This window comes from Leguminivora glycinivorella, chromosome 2 (genome assembly GCF_023078275.1).
Source record: "Leguminivora glycinivorella isolate SPB_JAAS2020 chromosome 2, LegGlyc_1.1, whole genome shotgun sequence".
Classification (NCBI taxonomy): Eukaryota; Metazoa; Arthropoda; class Insecta; order Lepidoptera; family Tortricidae; genus Leguminivora; species Leguminivora glycinivorella.
The window spans coordinates 26631883-26656573 of NC_062972.1; the positions used below are offsets into that span (position 1 = coordinate 26631883).

General features: G+C 36.2%; 1 non-coding gene across 1 annotated transcript; it reads right to left on the minus strand.

Annotated features, from left to right (window-relative positions):
- Positions 1-19153: 19153 nt before the first annotated feature.
- On the minus strand, positions 19154-19226 carry Trnam-cau. The gene has a single exon. It is a non-coding gene; the product is annotated as a tRNA-Met (tRNA).
- Positions 19227-24691: the final 5465 nt, after the last annotated feature.

The following is a 24691-nucleotide window of genomic DNA, read 5'->3' on the forward strand; positions in this document are numbered from 1 at the left end:
GCCAAGAGTGGCACTGAAGCTTTAGTAGTTTCATGTGCTCTGCCTACCCCTTTATGGGATACAGGCGTGATTGTATGTATGTATGTATGTATGTATATTTAAATACCTACAGCAACCAACGTGTAAGTAAGTAGGTAGGTATATTTAATATTGTATTAATTACCAAAATACCATTAATAATAATGACACCTAAGTAACGTACGATTTAAACCTGATTTTGTCAAGCGATTTAAATATTGACCTTCCTTAATACAATACTGTTTGATCAAAGCAAATGAGATGATTCAATTATAATTAATTTAATTTAACAAATAAACAATGACGATTGTGGAACCCACGCGATCATGAATAATTTAAGAGGGCTTTCGTGTTAAAAATAGTGAAATCGCAACCGAGCGCTCGATCATACCGTGTGTGGTATCAAATTAAAGGGCTTTGCGAGTAGTTTATAAATATATATCACATTATAGGACTTTTTCTACTTGGTCTAACAAAATATGAGAAAATGTCCAAAAGTGGTAATAATTGTACCGGTGAAGGCTCGTTTTCAAAAAATTGGCAAAAATCAATAATAGCAATGTATAATCACTAAGGCATAACAGCAATTTAAGTAAACGTTGCAGATTAATTTAGTACAAAACTTGCTTCGATGTGATGTAGATTTTCAAAGAAATTGTCACTAAATTTTAGGTAATTTCTGAAAAAAATTTAATTCGCCTTAGGCTAGTTTACTCTTTTTCAAAAACTTAAAATAAAAATCTAGTCTGAAATGATTGTGGTACAGGATAAACGAATTATAAATTTACCCGTTTTAATATTCAAAATTGTCCAAATTTTACAAATAAGATCGACTGATTCAGCTCTATACGTGCGTTTGTCTAAACGTGCATTAGAGAAAAATTCATAATTAATTTAGTGAGTTAGTTTTCAAAAATCCAGTCTTATAAAAATCAAGATAATGAGATGCTCTAACTGGAACTTGAATTAAATAAATCTATTGGATAACGGAAAGTGTAGTATTTCACCGACTAAAACTATCAATTTTACATTATTTTGACGTTTTTTTTGAAAGCAGCCTTAAGAGCGTGCGCAGACAGAGAGCGGTCTGCGTTCTGTCAGAGTTCCGCGTTCTGGTGACCGTTGACCGCTCAAGAGCTCCAACGCACACAGGCGGCGGTCAAATTCTCGCGTTCTAGTTTCGTTTGTGTCTTTGTACATGCAACATGGCACTGGAAAGTTCGTTTTCCTATGAAGAAATTCCACCAAATCAAAAATTCCACCTATTAAATTCTCCTTACAGATGAACAGCGATTCGATATTTTTATTCGCATGTTGATGAATAGTTTCATTAATTGAGAAAAATAAAGGCTGACTGTATTTTTAGGACATTGTAATTATTTATTAAGGATAAAATAAACATGACAGCACTTCGTCGTGTACTATCCGTAGATTCGACCTCAGAAATCCTTCTTTTTCCTAACCAATTCATTATTTTTTTCTGTGTTTGCAACCTCGGACATCCCCGCGTTCCGGCGTTCTCTGCCTCGGCGGGAAAAGAACGCTAGAACGCGGCGTTCCGCTTTGACCGCCGCGGGCAGACTGCCCGCTGTGTGCGGTGCTGCTACAGACTCGGTACATTCTAAAGAACGCAGAACTCTGAACGCGGAACGCAGAACTCCAGACCGCTCTCTGTCTGCGCACGCTCTAAGTAAAAAATTCGTGATCTCTTAAGATGATAAATAAATGATCATTGCATAATCATTATGTTTTGCCATACCTTGATAAGCGATGTTTTTTGTGAAAACATATACTTAATAACAAAATTTAACATTAATATCAAGGACTGTTTGTTTACTTATTATTTACTAGCTTTTGCCCGCGGCTTCGCTCGTGTTAAATTAGAAAATTGTGGGAACGCTCTATACAAACTTCCCACCCCCATTTTAGGGAAGTGGGTGGTTAGAAAGAGACAAAAAGTAGCCTATGTCATTCTCCATCCCTTCAACTATCTCCTCTTAAAGAATTACGTCAATTCGTCGCTCCGTTTTGCCGTGAAATACGGACAAACAAACAGACATAGGTACACACTTTCCCATTTACAATATTAGTATGGATTTCTGCCCTGTGGTTGGAATCGCCAAATAGATTACCGAAAAAGCTGTTATACATTTCAGTCAGTACAAAAAACAAATATTTTTAGTGTGTTTAGTTAATAGTTACGCACTTGCTAGCGAAAATTTCAAAGTCGCGGGCTACTGCTCGTGCCGAAACGCTGTCTGGCCCTGTCGCGCCACTACAGAACAAGGATAGGGAGCTAGCATATGCGATTGTGATTTGTGACTTTGGTTAGGCACCATGTTGTCGGACGTAAGAAATGTCAGACGGTGAGTGTGGGAAGTCTAATCGCGATAATCCAATTTCCTTCTTTCCCTTTTAAGTACCTACTTGTAATACACCTGCAAAAATGACACAACTATGAACAATGACTTAGTCATATTCATATGTGTGTAGGCGCGTCTCAATCTTATATTATAATTCGCTCTAGCATTTTAATAAGAATGTTCAGATTTGCTACGTATGTCAAAATTAGTCTACTAACGTATGGATGCCTCCGCAGTTAAGGTACAGCGGGACAAATCTCGACTGGGGGGCAATTGTAACTAATCCATTTTTTCACTATTACACTATGATGTTCAGTTCTACATATATCCACTGAACACCCCTACTACATATAACCGGTGGACATTCTATTTAATAATGCAACCATTGTAAAACATGAAAAAAATGTACCAGTTACATTTGTTTCCCAGTCGAGTTTGTCCCGCTGTACCTTATTGTAATAATTTAAGTGGAAAACATATTAATATTTAATTATTCATTGCGATAAGCTTCCATCATTTAGAGTGAGAGATCAGTTCAGCCTCACTTCCGGCGCATTATACACGTACTTTAACATTTGATTCAAAAACAAATACACGATTAGATTAGTAGATAACCCTAAATTCAATGCACTTTGTACTGTTTTATTTTAATTAAACTAAATTGAACTTTAAGTGAAGGAGGTGAGAGAGGTTTTGCGGGAAGCGCAGTTTTGTTTGTCGGGTAACTGTGAAAGGCCTATTGTCGCGAGACATTGAGGAAGGTCAGTGGCGTAGGGATAGCAAATAAATTTAGGTTATTTACTTAAAATAAATTTAAATGGAGGTAATGGGGGCATTCTCGACTGGTGGTTAATTTCAAGTAATGGAAATATTTCTGTATTTTACAATATGAACTCTGACCACTGAACACGCAAGGCATGTGTCTACACTGTCTACTACTGAACACATATATATATATGACACGCTAGTTAACCTTACCCTAGCTCCATAACCGAATGGCATTTCTACGACGCGAAACGAAAACGAAACGCCGCGAAAGGTAGTCTGGCTCTGACGCACCAATACGCAAGAGCGATAGAGATAGATATCTAAGAGCGTTTTGTGAGCGTTTGTGCCATTCGGCTACGCACCCTGTTCTTGATTTGACGATAACACGTATACCTACTTGATCATGTTACATTTATAAATTAGTGTATGTACAAGTAACTAAATCATATTAATTTATTAAATAAACCTTCAATTTTGCATATTACAAAAACAATTAGTCATGTTGTAATGTTGAGTAACGAGTTACAATTATATTTGTGCGAGCACTTACCTGCCGATCTGAGAAATGAGCCATGTGAAGAAGCATTTAAGCGCAAATTCAGAAACCTTTTGTTAGATAACCCCCTGTACTCTGTGTAAATGAGTACATGGATTTGAATTTTTAATTATGATATTTTTCTCTCTTATACATATAATATTTTCTTGCTTTGTGATAATTTTATGATATTGTAACTTAATTTTATTTATTTTATTTAGCAAGTGGCATGTGTATTTTCTTTCTTTGTAAATGACGATCCTTATTGGGAGACATAATTATTTTTATTTAGAATTTATTATGTAATTTTTGACGATCATGATGAGAAGATAAACATAATTTTGACACGTAGCAAAATAGTGTAATTTTTATCATGAAATAAAGAAATCTAAATCTAATCTATTTCTGAAAAACTCAAACTCATATATCTTTATTCAAGTAGGCCTAATTACAAGCTCTTATGAATAGTTCATTAAGTACATTTATATTATGATCTGGAACTTCAAGATCAAACACTTGTAAATGCGTTTTTTTGCTAACGCTACAACACCGGTAGCATTTCCGTGAGGTCAGCGCAGCCGCACGCCGCTTGACATAATATCTGTAATATAATGCCGCCTCCACATTAGCTACCATTCAATTTTGAAGAAAAAAAAATTGCAGGACTAGCCTAATAACCCCTTATTCACAAAAAAGTTGTAGAACTGATCACTTAAAAAGTGTTTTATCCATTGTCCCTTTCGTTGACGTTGACGTTGACTTAATTAATGTAGACTATTTGTGAGAAAGGGACAAAACACTTTCACGCTCCGTAACGTATTATATATATATCTGTCTATCGCTCTTTCGCATTGGTGATGCCATTCAATTAGTTCATTAGGTACCTATCGTTCGCCATAGAGCGTTGACAATTGTACTCTTGGCTACAGCAGCCCCTGTCGCTGACTAATGGGCTCAACAAAAAACAAAACATTCATACAGACTTTGCTGATTTTCAAATACAGTAGGCTCTATACATTCACGTACATTGTGAGCTACCTACTTATACAATGATCGCTTGTTGAGTAACAACTAATCACGTTATAGTATTATAATTTAATTAAAAATATACTATCCGTAAGCTTGTGTTCGAATGGATATAGAATATCTGAGCTAGGCTTCAACAAAGAATTCTTAGAAACCATCACTTAGTATTCTTTTACTGAATCAAAAACAGGAAAACCCTTGCCACGATGGTTGCCGAAGCATACGCAACGATAATACAACGATAAACAGCAGCCCAAGGCCCACATGACCTAGGTCTATAAATACATCAGGAAATGCATCGCGGAACACTCCCGCAAGGGTATGTAATGTGTAATGCCTTTAATGCCAGTTTCCTGATGCGACGTAAGAGCGTTTTCACATTCTCCGATCCGATCGGTAGGATTCTACGGCTTATCCGCGTGGGCCGCCGACGACGCCTACAATAAACATTTTGCCTATACACAGTAAGCACGCAAATATCAGTCCGTCAGCTAACAAAACGAGATTGATGAAAAAATATTGGCGCCTTTTTGACATCGGATGTTAGAATTCAGTGGTCAGACGCCAGTGTTCAGACTCTTTAGGTTATCTATAGTTTTTTAGTTACTAAACAAATGCAGATAAATTCATTTCCACAACACTTCCACCTAACTGATACTGGTACGGTTAGTGTAAAAACACTCTAAAGAGTTTAGAAACGAATGGTGTTTGTATGTTTACTATGTGTTATAGTGCAGTCCGATTCAGACGGCATTTACTTTGCTGTCGGCACTAACGTCGGGTTGTAATACTGTTGCTTTCATTCTGCCAACTGTAATGTCTGTAATACTGCAGGAACATCAGGAAATGAAAATGTTTAACTTAATAAAATATTAAAAAAAAATTGTGAATGAAGACAAACCAGCAGTGGTCTGTATACATATCAAAAAGATATATTGCTGCCGGTAGTGCCGGTGCGATGTCACAGCCGGGAACTTTGTTATTTACGACAAGACTGCAGCAATGCTGATGCAGTTTGAATCCGAAGGCTACTTTAGCAAAGCGACGCGTATATGGTATATCTACACGATAGGACATGATAATGAAGTGTCTATCCGATACCTATATGCGATAAAATGATTATTTTATCATTGTCTTTGCCGGGATGCAACGATGCTTTGTTGCATCAAGTACTTGTGTTGTTTTAGTTAAGTTAGAACACAATATTTTAAAATAAGGATTAGGTTTATTTACAATGTTGTTGATAAGTTGGTTTCATATAGAGTTGCATCATTGATTGAGCTCATAATACGGGGCAGCATGCGAAACTCAAGAATTTGACATATAATTAGGTAATGTCTAAGAAAAAGCCTGAAACAACATTTTAGCCTGAGTTGGTTCTTACTGGCTACATATCTGACATATTAAAATACGCATCCTTTATCATGTCGTAAACAAGTGATAAACAATATAATCAGCGGCCATCACCCATCACTTATTTACACAATCATGTCCAGGAAGGAGGAAGGAAGACAATGCAATTATGACACATTTACTTCAATCTCAGTATGTCTATTAATAGACAACGTTTGCAGAACAGAATGAAATATTGCGTAGGCCTCGGTTGTGTGATTACTCATGGAGAGCCGAAGAGTCGAACTTTTCTAATAATTGGATCCTCCATTAGCCTCCTACATTTCAGTAGCTTATCAGTCTAGTGGTCGAAGCCAGTGCTGAACTGGAGGGTCATGTCGTATTGCCTTTAAAGTTGCTTCGCTTCGCTTGGATCTCAAAATTCTTCATGACTTTAGAACTTTTCTTGTAAAAATATATTCGCTAAGAAGCTTCTTTAAAAAACGGCTTGTGGAGTCAGCTTTATAATCTAACTAGCGACCCGCCCCGGCTTTGCACGGGTACTATACCTACATGTAAACCTTCCTCTACAATCACTCTATCTATTAAAAAAAAACCGCATCAAAATCCGTTGCGTAGTTTTAAAGATTTAAGCATACATAGGGACATAGGGACATAGGGACAGAGAAAGCGACTTTGTTTTATACTATGTAGTGATACTCCCGAATGCTTTTACATTCCAACCTTATACTCGTACTCATTGTGTTACCTCATCGAAGGCGATCTTGAGAAGAATATCAGTCCATATTTAAAACCACTTCTTCGAAGCCATGAAGCCTCAGTTGGTCGTGGTTAGTCCATCACTTGTAATAAACGCATCTACATTAGGCAAAAGCTGTAGCGTTAGAAAATCGATAAAAACAAAAGCCGCCTTACTCGTATTTGCAACCAGTGTCCAAAGTGATAAAAAATAAATTGAGATCCCCAAGCGTTCGACTAGCTTGTGCACACACTTAGCGATGGGAATAGCCAATTGCAGAATACTATACACAGATTGTCGCGTGATAACCCGACAATTACACAGATGTAGAGGAACGAGAAACGCAATTGTGACATAACCAGGTTCCCTTGATCTTCACAATGTCACCTTGTGTATTCCCCGCGGAAAAAATGAACGTTTCGAAGAAAAGTATCACGAGCGAAGGCCGCGAGACCACATGTGTGTCAACTGTCGGTTTGGCATAACCTTACTTTTATCAGATCGGATCGGATACATTTATTATAATTATACCAAATTTTGTAACCTTGTTTCAAAAACAATTTTTATGATTCAAATATATTGATCACGCGTGTATGATTTTTTCACGAGTTTAATTGTAATACAATCTTACAGCCGTAATTTTTATGACTAGGTACCTACTTCTTTCTTATTTATTAAAATATCAACTTCTTACAAATAAGACGTTAGTTTTTATATACTTAATAAGCAATCATATCATATAAATATTAAAAGTATCTTTAGAACAATTTTTAAACCTTATATATATTGCCTAACTTCATAAATTGTGTTACTTATTATGATCATCATTTAAGTTATCTACGTATACCTTAATGGTAGCTGTAAAAGTTTGCATTAATCAATTATTTTTCAACGCCCTTGCTTTACGTTTTGTGGTTGATACGAGTAGTAACAAACAGCTCTCGGGTATAAAATGAACTTTAAAACCTTTAAGTACAAGTTATGAGCAACATAAACCTTTACAATTCAAGTACAAGAGATAACCTTTGATACGTAAGTTTGACAAATTGGCAACACCATCGTTTGACCCTCGCTGCTCGGAAATTGTCGATAATAAATTACCTTATCGATAAATCGGTGGACATGACCCGATACATTGTTTTTATCGACATATCAACCTCGAGTAAATGTATCTTCATCTTTTGATGATATTAAGTTTAGGTTGTTATTAGTTATATTATTGTTTTTGATTTATTTTAATTAAAGTTTCATTCTTATTTTTTGTTTTGATTTTAGCGGTGATTTAGAGGTAAGGTATGTATGTAATAATTAACTTACATAGTAAAGAAACCAAAATAAATGTACTTAAAAGCTAATTCAAAATGTAAAACGTGAGCGTACTTATGTAAAAATTCTAAAAACCGTTCCTGTAAATTGAGTATGTAGTTACACTCGCAAAGTCGGCGCCATAACTTAAATACCAACGTTGTCATGCTAATTGCGAAGAAAAGTATCCACTTTTCTTCTACTTACGTTAGAGAATCGACTGTAACTGTCGTTTGCGTCCTTTTTGTCAGTTCCTGAATTAAGTTTAATGAACCAGAAGCGCGTAATATAACTGCAAATATTCAATTTATGCAACTGTGCAAATCGAATTAATAAAATTCTTTGAATATTAATAGAAACATCTTGTCATTTCCGACTTACATTAATTTTTCTCCTACGATTAAATAGATATGTCCATCGATTAATTTTTTATCGAAATGTCAATAAAAACATCGATCCAACATTCCTCACCCGCGGCACGACGGCTTCAAAAAAAAAAAATTGAGTATCAATAAATAATGAACAGAGAACATCATGTTTTCGATTAGTAACTGCCAATTCGGTGATTTGGTACACGAATCCCTGAGGTCAAAAGATCGCACGCTAAAATTATTCGCGACGAAATTATGTACATAATTGGTTTTATGTTGCGTTTTATTTCCTATATATTCTAAAATATTATTGATTCCTGTGATAGTTCGGCGTTTCGCGTTCGGAATTTCTCTCTGAGTTTGACTTTTTTATTCGTGATATGCTGATATCGCTACTCGTCATACACGGTGAAATAAAAAGGATTGTTAAAACTTTGCAAAGTGACTTTTGAGGTCATAATGAACAACTTTCATTATGGGCCATTTTTTTCAAAGTTGTCCACCCCACTTTTTTTTGATTAAAATTTTTTTATGTGTTTTCCACTCAGAATCGCGAGCTCTTTCAATCCTAATAGGAGAAAAAAAGTGTCCCAAGGTTTTTTTCTCATTCCGTTACCATTTTTTCATACATTTTGTATGGCGGTAACGGAATGGAAGGTTTGAAAAATGTATGGAAATCTTGGGACATTTTTTTTCTCCTATCAGGATCGAAAGACCTTGCGATTCTGAGTATGAATCGCGTCAAATATACCCATTTTACAAAAAAAGTGGGGTGGACAACTTTGAAAAAAATGGCCCATTATGGGACCAATGCTGAAATCGCCAAAAAAAATTGGCTGTTCCATACCATCCAAAGTTCCTTTTTATTTCAGCCTGTATTTTAAATAAAACTTTCTTCAACTTCCTATAAATCCAATTTAAATAAACCGATCTACTCACATTAATATATCGCGATTGGCGACATGCTTCGAGCTATATTATCCTGTGGAGCATCCGTCACGCTTTAGCATCAGTGTGAGAGTGACAGATGATCCACGTGGATAAGTGCTCGCGGTGGCTCAGGACTCTAGACATGTTATTTTAATATGTCTCACGTATGTCATCGTATCCTAGAAAAAACCCGAGACCATCGGCACAGTATAATAAAGAGTACTATCGTACAGTATGGCCACTCCCGCTCCCCGCTGAAAGTGCCGCCCACCCCCTCTCGGTTACCTCACAGTTACCGCCTGTCAAAAACGCGAACAGTCGACCTGTCATATGTCACTCATACAAGCATAGTACGCGTTCACCAACACGAGCTTAGACTGTGTGCTAGGACCGCGCTTTCATATTTGATCGCCAGTGTCCGAGGTGTGCCATCGGCTTCATACTAGTTCATACGTAGTGTCACTAACGTCAAACATCCGATTCATATACTTAGTATCTAGAGTTAACACTTTCGCTACCAAGAACCCGACTGTCGGGTACATTGGAGCGAGATACAAAGAATGCGAATGAAAAGTCCCCGCTGTATCTCGCGAAAATGTCGTAGCGCCGCGTAGAGCCCGGTTTCGAAAGTGTTAAATATTTGATTTATAAGAAAGTTCGAATTAGGCTGATATACATTATGGGTTACTACTATGCTACGGCCTACGCCGTAGCGCTTGTAGCACTCCCGCGCATCGAAAGAGTTCGGGGTTGATTTTCCTCGGATTTTCCTTACCAACCCATTTTACATCGTTTCATATTTGTTCGGACTGTTTGACATCAAAGAATAGGTATTTACAGTTATTATGTAGGTTAAAGCCTGGCGTCCACTAGGCTCGCCGAGTCGAGTGTCATTCATTCGCTTCCTGCATATCTTACGAAACTGCGTCCATTAGCGACGCGTCGAATCGCATTCAAATCCAACGTATGAGGACTCGATTCGACGCGGATCGATTCCGCCAAAGTGGACAACAGGCTTTAGAGTTAAGATGATACGGGAGGGGTCAATTCTCCATACAAACGCTCTCGATCGCTACGATCTCGATACGCGCTCTTTTTCGCAATATATTTTTACTGAGTTGTTCTTAATTGACATTTTTTTTTTCGATAAATCTACTTAATAAGTTAATAACACTAGTATATTTAGCACCTTTCCATTTTAGCATTTTCGCTCCTGTAGCGTCTTAAGACAAACTACATGTACCTAAGGGTAGGTACGATACCTATCTATTAGCTATAATTTATAATCATACATGTTAACAAGCATTATAATTTAAAATCACAGATATTCACAGATAATTTTCAAATCGATTATTTATTAGCCGAATATTTAATCTATAACCATAAATTATTAAAAATATAAGCTTGATTGCTTATGCACGATGTTTTCTGGCCGATAGCGCAGTGTTGGTATTAAGTATTAAATTAAATTTGGTTTAAGCCAGGAGTTGTAAGCGTTTACTGAAATAATTTAACTTTTGTTAGTATTATTTCATATTGACCTACATACTCGTATTCGTTATTGTTATTTTAGATATCGACACAATTTTTTTAGAGGAACAATTTTTAACAAAAGAACAATTTTAAGAAGTAAGAATATAAATAGTTAAAAAAATATTATACGTGAATTCACTCGCTTATAAAGTCAAAATATATGCCATCAACCGGGCTAAATAGGGATGGCTAGGGTGAGTAAGGACACCCTTTATTATGTGATTTACCTGTCAATAAAATTGTTTGATAACCACCCACGAAAATTGTTATCATACAAATCCGATTTTTACAATTTATGTCGAACTCTTTTAGTCGTGTAAATCTAAAGTTTAGTCCCCGCTATCATGGAGCCACCTATTCAAGATCTGATAAACTAATAAATAAATACCATCCTGGATTCGAACACACGATCGGTTGCATTCAAAGACGAAGACCCACATGGCACCACTGAATTGTGCTATACTTATTGGAAAAATTAAAGCACGACGTCGTGTGTCCGGTCTAAACGGATTACCTAGTTTACTCCACACTGTATTGATAATTTCAAGCTCTATCTCCGCAGAATCGCGTGTTACAGAATCAGTGGTCTCAATAGGTTCTTCTCCAAAAAAAAATAAAAAAAATAAAAAGCAAACACTATTATTTAAGTTTACAGATCTGTTAATCGCTCAAAAGCAAACACTATTATTTGTTAGGTTAATCGCTCCCGCCTATGAATTGCGACCCGTAGTCCTTTAGTACGGTAAGTACGTATGTGGTGTGGTCATGACCTTATTATATTTCGGCATTGAAAGTATCGCGAATGCTCGTGAGTGACATGTCAGGTCGCTTTTAGGGTTCACTCGGAAGTTGTGTAATATGCTAATAAGGTAATCGAAAGGTTAGTTTAACATTTGGTTAACTTTATTAAATGATACTGGTAAAGTAAACTTATTGTAAGATTATATATATGTATTTTGTACTGTGAGAAATATAACTGTATTTTTGAATACCATGTTTAGTGGAAAATAAGTACACATACATACATACATACAATCACGCCCGTATCCCATAAAGGGGTAGGCAGAGCACATGAAACTACTAAAGTCTCAGTGCCACTCTTGGCAATTAAGGGGTTAAAAAACGAAAATTGTGACACGCAGATAAGTACACGGTTTGTCTAAAGGCATTAATCTATGTATGAAATGGTTACTTAGCTTAGGTGAGATGACATAAAAAACAGTTTTTGATTTGGCAGAAATTAATTCAAAGATTACAAAAGTTGTAAAAGGTACCGATTATGGACACTTGGGCACTTGTCCCGTAATAATGAAGAGTATTTGGACATAATTTACCAAAAGTGAGTCGCTTGGACACTTAATGCCATCAGATAAATATGACCTTATCTGTTTCTAAGGGAACGTAAGTATGTAACCATATGACACTAACATATTATCTATGTCCATAATGTCCATATTAATTACCCAAACACAAAAGCTTTAAAAGACGTCAAACCTTCAAGAATCCAAAAGCTCGAACAATCTGGACCCGACCATTTATCTCTCGAACCTTGGCACGGATTTGGGTCGAGAACTTATTGATCCAAAAAACATTACTCGAAAAGACGCAAGCGACATACTTTTTTATAAACTATATATCATTTTATTTATAATTAAACCGGTAATGTTGTATTAGTTTTGATAACTGACAAGTTTATCTATTAGCTTAACAAGTGTTTTGAATCTAATTGACCAATTAATGTACAATGTCAGAAGAGATTTTATCGTGAGACCAGATGACAATCAAATCGGATAAACCTACAAACAGATCTGGTATCTCTGTTTCAATTCGGTAGTCAGATATGAAATTGTAAAGATAAGCATTGAGCTTTTGTTGCATAATAATAATATTGTTCGTTGTTTCTATTTCTCAGGGGAATTAATGTTTACGAGTAAAAGAGATATGTATGTACCTAAGTATATATAAAGAAAATAAAAATAAAATAAATTATTATAATGTTTTGAAGCATTAATTACTAATGTGTACATACACCCTTGTTTTGCCCCAACAGGGCCCATGTGAAACAATTTATTAACTGTAACACCTATAATTATTACCATGGTTGCAATAAAGTATTATGAATTATGAATTATCTGTCTCCCTTGCTGGCGCCCTTTTTAAAATGGTAAAAAATACAAAAAGTCGAATATGAGCACCCTGACCTACTCTGCCCATGACGCGATAACCAAAACTTTTCACATCATAATCCTTGAACGAAAGTTCAAGAAAACTTATTTAAATTCGGAAATATCATGAACTTTTGCGCGATTGTTTCCTCCTTTAGCATAATAACGCTTAATTACTTTGGCTTTTCAAAGTTCAATACATTTAATTATTAATGAATAATAATGATAGCAAATAATCGCTTGACCTTACTTCCTTCCGTTCTCGACATTGGTTCAAAAATGGCGATGTTGGTACCAATATTTCTTTTACAATCCACACAAAGCAGTATGAACTATAATATGAGTCACTTTGAGTTTAATTTACCCTTTATTTACAGATATAAACAGGACTGAATAAGGAACCATTTAACTTTTATCTTATATACTTATAAGCCATATACACCTGTGATAAGGTGTATACTCGTAATATATATCTTTCTTCGATGCGTTCAAGACACATATGACATCTCTCTAAAAGAAATATTCGAAAACCAACTGTACGAGTAAATGTTACCGTTAAAAATCGATTGAACACTTATGAAGGATTGATGTATACTGTATAGTCATCAGCACAGCTGTAAATGTAGCCAAAGTGTCAAATATACAGAACTTTATTGCTTGTACGTTAAGGTGTGTATAGGTACATACAGTATGTAAACTAACGAAAACCATTTACTGTAACCCGTAAATGTCCAGGTGATACTGAGAAACTTTTACTATGGGATAAACCCCGAAATCACGAAAATATCTTCTGACAGTTTCATAGGTAGTTTTATTTTATAGTAAGTATTTCCTATGGGAGAGTAAATTTTTATTTCGCGTTTTGGGTGTTGGTCCCATAGTAAAAGTTGCTCTGTGTAACTTAAATATTAACAGGCTTCAGTAAATGGTTTTCGTTGGTTTACATACTGTATATTTGGCACTGTGTCTGTATTCACAGCTGTGTTGAGCTGTGTTGTTGACTGTACTTTCCTGATTTGGTATGCTTCATTCAAGCTAGTGACCAGCCATATAAGAGTCGAGTAGGTCAAGCTTCTGCCAAGAGTGCGATGTTTTTGTTGAATCATTGACAGGTTATTTATAAAACAATTAATATTCTGCTGTTAATATTTTATTGCTGATAAACTTGTATGTTTGTATAACTAAGGTTAAAAAAAAAAATGTAAATAAGTAAGTTAAACAGTAAAATATTTAATATAATTAGTAAAGGACAATTTTATGTTAAAAGGGCAGATAATAAAAGCCCACATTTGACATTACTATTTCCGTGTTGACGTTATTTTTTATCTACCAGACCATAACTTTTTATTATTACCTAACCAAGCAAGCGAAGGTAATAGCAGGTATTTGAGCTTATTCGGACACCAGGATTTTCCCTATTTTTTTTATGGGATAGGAGGCAAACGAGCAGACAGGTCGCCTGATGGTAAGCGATCACCGCCGCCCATGGACACCCGAAACACCAGAGGTTTGTACAACGATATTAGGGTTTCAAGCGCGCTTATCTGCATTTTAGAGCATTTCTTTTTTTTTCGCCACTTTTATGAAATGTGATATTTTTGAAAAAAAAAAAAAATGCTGTTTCTTCTCAGAATCACTAGCCTTTTTAATCCTAGTATGCAGTATTACCATTTTCCATGTGTTACCATTTTCCGTACATGTTGTGTGGGGTAACAAAATAGGAAAGTAACAAAAATGTATGGACATTTTGGGACACTTTTTGTCCTGCAGTGACATTGAAAGTCCTCGTGATTCTGAGTACAATCGACCTAAAATTCCCTAAAAAAATTAAAATAAAAAAAATGGCATAAAAAAAGAAATGCAATTCTTTAGCAATTCCATGGCCTGAACTTATGAAACCTAACTTGGAACTTGGCAAAATATTAGGAGACTGTTTTCAGAGGAAGGTAGTGCTTCCGTTTCGTTGGCTCATTTAGACTAAGGAGATTGAGACATGAACTGTGTGCTCAGCTGAATGACAAAAGCCGCATATGATGTTGACGGTGATCTTTTAAAACTCAGATATTTAATATTATAAATGGGAAACTATTTGTGACTGTTTGTTTGTCCATCTTTCACGGCAAAACGGAGCGACAAATTGACGTGATTTTTTAAGTGGTGATAGTTGAAGGGATGGGAAGCACGTATTTTTTGTCTCTTTCTAACTCCCCACTTCCCTAAAATAGGATGGAAGTTTGTAAGGAGCAATCCGCAGTTTAAGGTACTAACTTTGCTTCATTTCGCCGTTAAACGAAAGTTTGGCGAAAAAACTAGAAACTGTATAACTGTAATCTTTGTTTTCAATAAAAAAAAAAAATTAAGAATTTAACGCGAGTGAAGCTGCGGGTAAAAGCTATTTACAAAAAAAATAAAAGTTTTGCACAACCTGTAGCCTTTAGATATCCATGTCGGTATCACATTGGCACGGAAGTCGACATGTCACGCATGTCAGACGTGTAGTTTTAGCATTTTATCCGCGGCCTAGACACGCTAACGGCCGGAAGTCGCCTTGACGAAGGATATGGAAAGGGATTGTCAACGAGTTTCATTTATCGACTATAGGTTTTTCAATGCCTTAGCAAAATGGTGACGCATTTTTGAGATCATTCCATATATGGTTTAGAGATAGGACTTGCTTCTACACTTTCTTAATGACGATGAAAATGGAAATGATTTCTGCAGATATGGGTCGGACCTATTATCAGTAGTAAAAGGTAATTCGAAGTGTAACTCAGTAGCAGGAATATCAATTTGAATTTTATGTACTTAATAGGGAAGTTGACTGTTCTTAAAATAAAATATGTTATAAGTATCTTGCATGAAATAAAGCATCAGATAATTATAAGAAAAACATGGACAGAAGTTATTTTTATATCTAATTTATATTTAATAAGTCAGGTACACATAAATATATCAAGTAACTGAATTGTCCGTGACGTCACTCAATTCGATTTCATATTAATTCCATATTAGCAAGTCGTTCAAATTCGTTTTGACAGTTCTTAAAAAGATGCTGATTTGGCTAGGAGGCAAGTAGCCTATTGTTATAAATTAAAAAGTCCTATAGGCAAATATAACACAATGAACGCCCCGTGAAGGGTTGTAGGTACGTATGTACTGTTTGTTTTTTGTCTGTCAAACTGTCTAGTAAAATAACTAATTTACCTTACACCCACAGTAATTATAATCGAGTAAATAAATGAGGCTCCACTGACACGAGTCACGCAAATAATACAAAATCTTGATAATCGGTGAAGACCCACATCATCAGGCCATCATATCAGCCTTGAGTCTATCTAAATGGGCGTGGATCTAAGTACCTTTTTAATTTCTAATACTCTCTTTTTCTCGAATATGCAAACGCAGTAATGGAAGATCTGGCCTTGACTTGACCCTTGACGCTATAGTCCTACAAAAAAAAACTCTGACTCTGTCGCGCTAATATGGAAGAGCGATAGAGATAGCTAGCTCGTAAGCGTTTGTGCATTTAGCTACGTACCCAGGCCCCGTAGCCGAATGGCATTTCTCCGACGCCAAACGAAAGCGATTGGCTCTGTGCATTTAGATATCTACGTTTCGTGAGCGTTTCGTGAGCGATTGTGCCATTCGGCTAGCCACCCTGATGGCTTTGTAAATGGTCAAAGTTCGCTCCGGTTGGTATTCTGTACATTACTCATGTTATACAACATTATTCGGTATTCCGACGGCGCAATGCTGTCGCGGTGAGGTCATGTGCCAGGTTCGCGGACAAACAGACTTGTTATGTACTACTGCTGACCTTGTTATGTATAAGGAATATTGTATTATGAGTATTATGTGATAATGTGGGATTTCCGTTGGCTGAAAATAGGTACTTAAATCGTTTCAAGTCGAGGGGGTTCTAGAAATGTATCTAATCGGGAAATTGGGAACAGCGTGCGTAGCCGAATGGCACAAACGCTCACGAAACGAAACGCGCGTAGATATCTATCTCTATCTCTCTTGCGTTTTGGCGTGACAGAGCCAGACTACCTTTCGCGGCGTTTCGTTTTTGTAATGTATAGCACTAAATGTTGTACTTAGAGCGAAAGAGAAACAAAGCATTTCGTTGTTAAAGCAATAGTGATTGTAACCTTGGCTAGGTCAGCAGATTCTCACATGTGCTTGTAACGCGTAGTGACACTAAGTGGACCTGCCTGCTACGCCGTGTTCGAATCCCGGTAAGGGCATTTATTTGTTCCTGAGTCATGGATGTTTTCTAATAAGTATTTGTATAGTTTGTATATTATATATATCGTTGTCTGAGTACCTGCAACACAAGCCTTCTAGAGCTTACCGTGGGAGTCAATCTGTGTAAGAATGTCTTATAATATTTATGTATTTAATAATATTATAGTAGGTGTGGATGAAGGCTGACATTTTACTATTTTCATATAAATTGCAAAAATCGTGAGAAAAATGCCACGATACTCTCCATATTATCATACCTATAATCGTTTCTTTATGTATTTCTTGTGTTGTAGTGTGATTGTTAGAATTTATATGTAAATTTAGTTTTATGGGTTTATGAAACGTGCAGGTACCGCCTGATGGAAAGCGGTCACCGTAACCTATGGACGCCTGCAACTCAAGAGGTGTCACATGCGCGTCGCCGAGCTATTAGAAACTTGTACGCTTTGCAAAGTTACAAAAACTATGCGTCCTAGCACTCCTAGTGACATTATTCTACAATATTAAAGCTTAATAAATTTGCTACAAGTCTTACTAAGAAAGTATGTTTTAATTTGTAATGACGTGTAATATTATGATTTTGTTAATAAATATTACAATTGAATCACTGAAATTATTAAATTCAATGATGTTAACACAGCTCGTAAAAATCAAATTTTAAGTAAATATGCAAATAAAATACATAACGCAATTTTAAATGACATAAACATTATATTAATAAAGTTGTAAATTACAGTTGTATCTTAAGGCCGTTTTCACATTATCCGATCCGATATCGGATGTAGGAAGGATGTAAAATGTAAGATTTATGCGCTTCCAGGTCTTCATTTATGTATTCAATAAATCGTTATTACTAAAAAACGATATAAAACGCAAAAATTGCGCATTTAATGCCGATGGCACTCTCCTATAACAGTTTTTGTTCGAGGCACCATCGAACTGCCGATATCGGCAGGACGCTTCCGACCATTTTTAGCATGCCGGACCCCCCGCCAGTTGTCGGCCAATAATATTTTGTTTGTGTGCGTATATAATGTAGGTATAAGTTTGTAGTAGTGTGCGTGACAAAAATGGCGTCTATTAAACAGTTGTTAATGATCGAAATTCAAATTAGTTGACAGTTTCCATTGAAAAAAAAAAAGGTTGTAGGTAATGCATCGGTCCGAATTGCGGATACTAGGTTTTTCATCTTTTAGTAGATATATTTGAATGTAAAATTATTTATTTTGCCTGACACTCTGAGTATTTTTTATGCTCGTTATTTTAATTTTACAATATAATATTTGGAATATTAGTGCTTATAATTATTAAATATAAAACATTTTTTATTTATTTCTTGATACAAAATCATACTTCATTGATTTGGAACAATGCGTTTTATCGGACCTACATCCGACACTATCGGAAGCATTTATAGGATGTAGGATGTCGGTCCGACACCCGATATCGGACCGGATAATGTGAAAACGGCCTAAGCTGCTACCCATAGAAGTATATATTTAGATATAAGGAATCATGAAATTAAAGTGACTGAACTGAAATTTAAAGTTTAATTTTAATTCACGAAAAACCACCCAAGGAAGGAAAATTGATAATTTATTTCACATTATTATCAGGAAGTACCTAGGTACAGAAGGTAACAGGATAATGACCATAAGAAGGAAATAAAATATAAATAATAATGGGCAGGTTATGCAATCATTTGTTATCAGAACATAAATATTGATTTATTAAATAATGAAGTTACATTTTACATATTTCTGTTAAAAATAATTTTGAAAAAAAAATGCAAAAAGATATGCCCCGGGTGAGGATCGAACTCACGACCTTAAGATTATGAGACTTACGCGCTGCCTACTGCGCTACCGAGGCGGATGATGTAACGGGCGAAAATAAGCTACGCCAGCTTTGAGCGCGCGGCCATATTGAATTTGTTATAATTATTATGATGCTAGGTTAAGGTAAAACTCGAATGAATATGCAAAGCATCTTTTCTTTGTTACTAAGCACGAAGTTATAAAGTAAATTCATTTCTTAGTTAATCGACTTAAGGTACCCACCTAAGATAAGTACATAAAACGTGGTAAAACCAACGGTAAATCTTTATTGGAACCGAGTAACGAGAAAGATATTATCAAATGTTTTTAGACTATTTTATTACCCCAGTTAATTTTATCTAATGACATTAATCATTAAACGCCTAATTATGTGGTATGAAAACCTTTTCTACTAAATAAGCCTTACAGAAGCCACCAAGCAAAAAATCAGTTTATACTATTACGATACGAAGCCCTAACAGTGACGTAACCCAAATACTTTGTCAGCCGAATTATGTCAGATTGTATGTATGTGTGTATTACTTGCGTGCTAAGCACCCTAAATTGGGGCATGGGTCAAGGATTTTTTTATTACTTCTAGAGATGGGCCGAATACGGACTTTGACGAATACGAATATTCGGTGAACATTCGGTTCAGCTGTTACCGATCCGAGCATTCGGCCGAATATTCGGTTCTGCCATATTTTAAATCCTGGCTTAGATTTAAAAACTTCTCATGATTGGTAATGGGTACATGTATCTTATTACTTGGTATTTATATTTTAACGCTTAGGTAGTTCCTTAGAATGCTGCGAGTATGTAGGAAGTCGTTATCAGATGAAGCACCCTAAATTGGGGCATGGGTCAAGGTTTTTTTTATTACTTCATTTTAGGTGGAAATTATTTAATTACGTTTTCGCGCAGGCATTTTGGTTGGGCATTTAATATGTGCTAAAGAAACTACGAATATTGTACTTAGTTAGATAAATTATGTATGACATTCATTAATGTAGGGCTTAATGTCTTATACGGTTGACACGAACAAATAGTTTTCAAACGGATTTTAAAATTTCTTATGGATGTTTAATGTTAAGGTCGCTGTGTTTCACAATCGAATTTATTTACTTAAGTTCTTAACTTACTACTTAATAATATACAGAGTGGGGCCTGTAACAAAGGCGAATAATTGAACTCTAGGCTATTCTCCTTATACTGATCAACATTTGTTCGGCGACATTTAAAAATAACTTGTATTTTGATTTTTATCACCCTTGAAAGTTTTTTTTCTAAGAGGTAATGTATTGCGAATGCTGTTAAGTCTAAAGTGTGACAGACAACATCAATGACAACAATAGTGGCGTACATTGAAGCTAATATTTATTTTGTATCAAAAATTAAAAATTTAAAGACGTCATAATTTATCGACTGTTTATTTTACTATACCTTTTTATTTTTGAACTTGATACTGATAAATTGCTATAATATTGTATGTTGTTTAGAACTTAAAAATGTTTGTGTAAAAAAATAAAAAAGATCTTTTTTAACATGCTACGCTTCCTTTTAATTAGATGGTAAAAAAAATTACATAGGTATCAATATGATAAAATATAAGAGTCGTTTTAGTAACTATTTATTAATCTGTGGTAGTGTCTAGACATTTTTGCTCGCGTATTTAGAATTTTAGATACAACTGAACACGATTATAAAAATTAACCGACCCCATGAAAGAAAAAGTGTGTTACCAAAAGGCTTTCGAAATTGAACAGTTGACAATCTGTCTACACAACACAATTGTGGCCATTAGTATTTCTTATTAGGTAAACAGATAAAATGAAATATAAAAGCAAATACCATAATTATACTCAATGTATCTATTTCTCCGTGACCGAAACGGATTGATTTGCTACATATTTGCTATCCCTTTTACTTTTTATTACCATTTCAAAACTGTAATTGGTAAATGTAATTCAATTTAATCCTAAATTGGATTTTAAAATCAACAGGCACGTTTTTAAAAGACATTGTGAATACGAAAATAACACTCTTTACAACAAGTACCTTTACCATGAGATTATTATGTCGTATGGCTTTATTCCTGTTAAAATTTAAATTATTATACATGCATTAAAGTAAAATTACAATTTAACATCCAATTTTAATAGCCAATCCCTTGCTTCCGGTGTGATTGCCAGGAGGTCCTGCATATTTCCGGGGAACCTCCTTTCAGGACATTCTTCAGTTATGTGAGAGATGGTTGATGTTTTAGATAGGAACCGAAGGCAAAACGGGCAAAGGAAAAAGAAAAACAACCTGGATGGCTAACCTTAGGAGCTGGACGGGAAATACGGGAATAGACGCTGCCGCGCTGGTGCCGTAGCCGAATGGCATTTCTACGACGCGAAACGAAAACGAAACGCAGCGAAAGGTAGTCAGGCTCTGTCACGCTAATACGCAAGAGCGCTAGAGATAGATATCTACGAGCGTTTCGTTTCGTGAGCGTTTGGGCATTCGGCTACGCCTGCTGGGCAGAAAAACTGCAAATAAAGAGGAGTTCTGGACTGTGGTAGCCGACATTCGAAGAGGATGTCACCTGAAGAAGAAGATAAAGGAACGTTACTCAATAGCGTACAGTCGAGCTCATAAATATGTGCATATTTTTTCACATTTATTGCAACGAGTTAATGTGAAGTTGTACACATAATTTATGAACTCGACTGTAAAACGGAAAATTTGTGTAATTTTTGGTTCTAGTAAGCGTTCACTTTCATGGTAGCCATACTGCTTCTGATAATAATTAAAAGCAGAGCTAATACGTACTTATACAGGGTGTATCAAGCACATGTAATATTTTTTGGGATCGCATCATAGATCGTATTAAACAACTTTCACTATAGCACAAAGCCGAAATGACGAAAAAAAAATCTTCCGCAGAATACTAGAATTGGATTTTTTTATATTAATAAGTAAATTCATAATTTCTCAAGTCTCAATAGACTAAATAATTTATTCGCGGGGGCAAAACTGAATATTTTCACTGCACACAAAAATTAAAGAGGCTTAATATTAAATAAATAAAATAAAAATAAAAAAGCCATTTATTCCTTAATATCAATATAAAAATAGATACAAAGTTTGTGGATAATACATGCATTATTATAACATTTCAGTTGTTCAATTTCTTAATAAATTATTTATAAATGAAGGCTTAATATTAAGCACTGATAATGAACAAGATATTTTATAACAATAAGATGATCATCAACCTCCTTGCTTTATCCCGGCATTTGCCACGGCTCATGGGAGCCTGGGGTCCGCTTTGACAACTAATCCCAAGATTTGGCGCAGGCACTAGTTTTACGAAGGCGACTGCCATCTGACCTTCCAACCCGGAGGGTAACTAGGCCTTATTGGGATTAGTCCAGTTTCCTCACGATGTTTTCCTTCACCGAAAAGCGACTGGCAAATATCAAATGACATTTCGCACATAAGTTCCGAAAAACTCATTGGTAGGTACGAGCCGGGTTTCGAACCCGCGACCTCCGGATCGAAAGTCGCACGCTCTTACCGCTAGGCCACCAGCGCTTGTCTAAATATAAATAACAATAAGATGATGTGTTAATTATAAAGTAGCTAAGTGCTAACTTACTTGAATGCCGTGGTAAGAAGCTGTTAGCGAGATGAGCGAGATTAAGACATATTGCAAAATCACTTCCTTCTTTAGTTGCATCATAGGGAAGTTCGCATGATCGTCCGCATTCAGCAATGACACGCTTTGGTATACCTTTGGCAAATACATATATAACTCCGGATAGACAGATAAAGTCTAAGAAAAAAACGTACCTCAGTCAGTACCATCCAGAAAAAGGCACGGTGGCCTTGATGGCATTACACCTTTGGGGTACGCTCAGCTAGATGGCGCTAATATTAATATTTGACATTTTAAAACATATCAAACTAAGAATATGGGCCAAATTGTCAAAACTGAGGTTCAAAAGTTTGAAGCCTGTGTCAAGAGATGGCAGTCTATAATATGCACTGTGATTACACATTTTACTTCGACAGTAACTCTCTATAATACTCGATCCTCTTTGACCTTGGGGTTGGGGCAATCCTCATATGTTCGGATAAAGGGCGTACCATCGTTTCGTATTTCGGGAAACGTATACAGTTTTTTCTTTCTTTACCTCTGCCTTTTTTCTGACTGGAGGCCGATTCTGAAATTCGTATCGTTGGTTTTGTCAGAATAAAATGTAAATAAAAATCTTTTCGAAACATGATAAACAATAGGACCACTCGTTACGAATTCTACTAATAGAAAATAGATAAAATGATGAATGAACCCACACGAAGTCAAGCGGCCGCAACTCAGAACTCAGCTTCACCCCAAATTTGATATGGGTGTCCGCTGAAGAGCATCTTTTGGGCATTTTCTGACTGCATCATCAGCTGGTCGGCACAAATGTATTTACCTACTTAGTATATGCTTTGACTGTCATATATTTTTCCCCTCACTAGCTCGGAAACACGTGTTTTGTCCTTTAATACCAGCGGGTAAAAACGCATTTTATCCACTAGTGGATAAAGTAATTTGACCTTGAATAAATTCAAATTAACTGCTTTAAAATTTATAAAAGTAGGTGAATCCAGTAATAAAGATGATTTACCACCTGTGAAAGTACTGGAAGCAGTTATAAACGCATTTTTTGCGTTGTAGTTTCCTCGCTACTGTGAGGGGAAAAGTTTTGTGTTACACTCGGGTGCAAATGTATTTTACTTCTCGTGTGTTAAAAAACTCGCAAGTTCAGGATTCTATTCTCGAACCACTGGCTTCGCTCGTGGTTCAACTATAGAATCCTTTCACTTGCTCGTTTTTCAATTCCACACTCGGCGTTAAAATACAACTTTGCCCCCTTGTATAACAAATAACTATTTTTTTTGTTAGCCTATTTGAGTGTCCCACTGCTGGGCAAAGGCCTCTCCCCTGGCTCTCCATGACTCCCTGTTCTCTGTTTCCTCCGGCCAGTTCTTCAGAAAGGCGTCAAGATCGTTTCGCCATCTTTGCCTGGGCCTGCCCGGCCCTCGCTTCTTCGTCGGCATCCACTTGGTGGCTATGTTAGCCCACCTATCCGGATGCATGCGATAGACGTGGCCGGCCCAGTCACATTTAAGCCTGGCGGTTTTTTTGCCAACATCAGCAATGCGAGTTTTGGAGCGCAGCGTAGTGTTTCGGACTCGATCGGTCCTTTTGACACCTAGAATGCTGCGCTCCATAGCGCGTTGGCAAACCTTAGTTTGGACTTCTGAAACTCTGTGAGTGACCATGATTGGGCGCCGTAGGTTAGGACAGGCAGAATACACATGTCGACGAGTTTTCGCTTGAGTGACAGTGGAAGGTTTCCCTTCATAAGCTCCTTCATGGACCAGTAGCTCTTCCAAGCGTTATCGACACGGCGTTCGACTTCTTTGTCTTGCCTGTTGCTGAAAGAGACTAGCTGGCCCAAGTAAATATACTCGTCGACA